Source organism: Belonocnema kinseyi, chromosome 7 (assembly GCF_010883055.1).
Source record: "Belonocnema kinseyi isolate 2016_QV_RU_SX_M_011 chromosome 7, B_treatae_v1, whole genome shotgun sequence".
Lineage (NCBI taxonomy): Eukaryota > Metazoa > Arthropoda > Insecta > Hymenoptera > Cynipidae > Belonocnema > Belonocnema kinseyi.
The window spans coordinates 105,454,286-105,458,272 of NC_046663.1; positions in this window are offsets into that span (position 1 = coordinate 105,454,286).

The window sequence follows — 3,987 nt, forward strand, 5'->3', positions numbered from 1 at the left end:
CCTGTGAGTTACGTGATTCACCCTGAAAACAGGCAAAAACACTATCTCCTGTGCAAGTCCTCTGAAAAGATGCCTTTCACAGGAGGAAGTCGAAAGCGCAGAATCCTACGACTCCCACTCGTACGAAATTAAGTAAGTCTGAGAGTGCGTGGGAGTGAGAGGGTATAAAAAGGGCGGCAAAACCGAAAAACAGGAGATGGGATCTCGCAGCTGAAGAGCTCGGATCGGAGGCGAAAATTGGAAGAAGGGCTCGAGGATTCATCCTCTTTCTCTCCTATCTAAAAAAGACATAGTTGTTGGAAGCTCGAATACTTAGTTTCTATGAGACTCTTTATTCTCTCTTGCATTTGAGTATTTTATAAAAATCTGACCAGGACGATTCATCTCCTGACTCATTTAAAATAAAGAAATACTCTCAGACTAAAAACCGAAACGAGATATTTCTGAGGCGAATTTTATATTTTTTTTCGAGAGCATTATCTGATTAAGCATTTTGATTCTCCCTGAGAATAATTGAATTTAAAATTTGAAAATAAATTGAATTTGAGATTTGACGATAGATATTATCCATGGGAATAATTTTAAATATTTTTATTAAATTGCACATCTTTTGACTCTTGAATTTATATTTGCAGCCGACGTTAAAGGTTTACCTTGACGCTTGCCTAGACAAATATAATTCAAGATTTATAATTCATAAATCTTGCCGATTGTTTTCATCTAGCAGAGACGGTTCACCTCTCTTCCTATTTAGTAAACAGGCAGACAAGAATTTGAATGACGAAGAGTCGCAAGTATTTTTGGGAGATAAACACAAGAAAGAGAAAATCTTTGCTTTTAGTTTGGAAGGACCCGGAGTCCCACTTGTTTTCACTTTCCAATATACCGGAAACCGTAAATTCCTTAGGGTCAGCTCTGAACGCTCTCCCTGGCGCCTCCGCCCTTCTTAGATTCTCCGCATTTCGGAACCCAAGCTACCTCCCTTGAGAAGGACTCGTAGCCAAGCCTCAACGTATTGAAGGCTCGCACTTATTACCCCTCATTGAGGCGGATTACCTGACAATAGACTGCACTAACATTAGCACCTCTGAATAGTAAATAGAAATTGGGACCTAATTACTGTTTTATATCTTTACGAACAAATCTTAATGACTTTTCCATATTATCACTCCATGTAAAGAAGAGGTCATTTATCTTATTTTTGCTGTTGACAGCAAACGTAGTCGCTCTATGGGATCTTTAAGAATAAAATAAAGAAAATAAAGTTGGAATTATTGAGTTATATTGAAAATAAATTGTTTAGAGCATTTTAGAAATATTTTATGTATTATTTATGTATTATGTATAGAATTTAAATAATAAAATAAAGTCTAAGGACTAGGAAAATAATAATTTGTTGATTAGAAAGATCAATTTAGAGCAGGTATAGATGATCACTGTATAATTAGGTTAGCATAGGCATTATTGAATAAAATTATGTATTCTTGTGATAAATAAGAAGCTTATTCTTCTCTCCAGGCATCCCCTTCTTACTTTATAGCATTAGTAGATTTTCTGATAGCAATTTAGTGATTGCATCCTTTTAGTTAATTCAGCCATATCAAAATTGGCGGGGTTACAATTGGCGCCCAACGTGCGGCACTGAGAGTCGAAAAGCAGGAATAAGGTTCTTAGTCGAAAATCGATACCCTTTGTAATAGAATCATACTGGATAAAAACGAACAGGATCGCATCGACGCCTTCTTCCGCGGCGACAAAACTTGCAAACGTGTATTTATACCACCTCCAAGCAGTCAGAAAAATGAACCTTCCGGAATGAGTGAGTTAGACAAAATGTTGAATGATATGAGCCTTGAAGGAAAAAGTATGGCTAGGTTGGATAAGTGGTTAGTCAAACACAATAAGAAACTAAACCAGCAAAATTTTGCCTGAAAAACAGGTCGGAAAAAAAATCTATTGACGAAAGACAATGCAAAGCAATAAATGTGTGAGTGAAGGAAGTGCAGTGTCGTATGAACAATACACTATAATATACGAGTGCAACGGATTAATTCCCGTAGTGATAGAGACAAAAATAACTTTTCGGGAAAATTACCGAGTGATAGACGATTCCAGCGAGCAAATAGACTTTAAAAGTGAATCGATCTTCGCATTTCACGGTAAATACACCGCATAATAGTAAAATAAAATGAACCGAGCAAGCCTCAGATCGTCGCGACCCACTAAAACTTCGAGTGTCGGAAATATGCGTGAAATCGCCGATCTGGATTCAACGATACGCAACGTTTCACCTGACAATATGGACGACACGCGCAGTACTCCATCGGATGCAGTCAATTCGAATTCCGACCAAATCTGGTTAGTGATCAATCAGAAATTGGAAGAATTGGAAGAACGTACTCGGAGACGAATGGAGGAAGATCGTAGACTAAGGGAACAAGCTGAGACTGAAAAAGAAAGAGAACTTGAAAGAAAAATAGCAGCTTTGGAGATTAGCGTGAGTCGCTCATAAGTGGCCACAACCGCCATAACACAGGGCATGGAAGAAAGAGAGGCACGTATGCAGGCCCAGCTTAACCGCCTCGAGACCGCCCAGACCCGTGTGGCTCAGCGAATGACAGATGACCCAAGCGCACGAATGTACGAGATAGGTCAAACACCCAAGCCAAATATCAAATATGTATTGCCCGAGTTCAATTACGAAGGCAGTCACATGCGCTACCTGCGCCAATTAAAGCAGTACTGGAATATAGTACGCCCTCAAACATGTGACGCCGAATACCTGATTGAAAAGTCCTTGTCTGGACCACCCAATGACTGGTGGCTAATGGTCAAAAATGAAGTCAATGGCCTGGAGGAATGTATGACAAGATTTCAGCAGCGTTATTGGAACGAACACACACAACATGAGATAAAGAAAAGACTATAATTCGGACACTACCAACAAAATCGTGATAAAACGCGAGCCGAATACGCGACTAAATTATTCGCACAGGCTGGTGAACTAATACCACCACCTGAACAAAAAGAGATCATAAAAAAGCTTGCCAGACACTACAACGACGAGATCAAGTACGCGATCGTAGGAAGAGGAATCAACTGCAGTGAGCAGTTAATCGAACTTCTGGAAGAGTTTGATAGGATCGGCAGCACAAATAACATCCATAACGAAAATAGGGACATGAGAGCTCGTGGTTACGCTGCTCGCGATAAACCGAACAACCAACACACCTGGCGTAACAAGAATGCAAGCGCAAACTATCCTAGGACGAACAATGGAGGTTGGAACTCAGAACCAACGAACAACGCGATACAACGGCCAAACAATAATTTCACGGCGAAACCACACCCAAATGCGGGGGGGCACCGAGGTCCAAGTGAAGGAAATTCATGGCGACAACAACAAAGTTCGGCGCCATACAAGGTCCAACATATTGACGTAAACACCCCGTACGAACCGGAGAACGAGGACTATCAACGAGTAGAGACAGTTTCTGAGGCGGGAAACGATCTGGAGCCACGTCAATAAACACGAATAAAACAAAAATTGACGTGGCACAAGAAGTTACGTATGTAACTCACATGCTGACAGATACCCGCGCAGAAATAATGGAAGAGACAACGGACGTGGAAAGGAAGAAGAGGTCAAGATGCTACACGGCCAATATTCAAATAGCTGGTATCATAACAAAGGCGTTAATTGACACGGGCGCAGAAATTACCTGCATCTCGGAAGAATTTCTCAACACCAACAAAGAGAGGTTCAACCGCTACCCCTGTCTACCATTAGCCGGCGTAGCTGTGACAGGCCCCCTGGGGGGCAAGGCAGTGCGGCTCAATAGACAAATCCATGCCGATGTACAGCTACCGAATATAATGGTCCAATTGGAGGGACAACCCACTATTCGTATCTTACAAGATGAAAGCACGGAAGATGGAAGCCGCAACCTATGTGCAATCGAATCAACTCTGGAAAATGAGTTGATA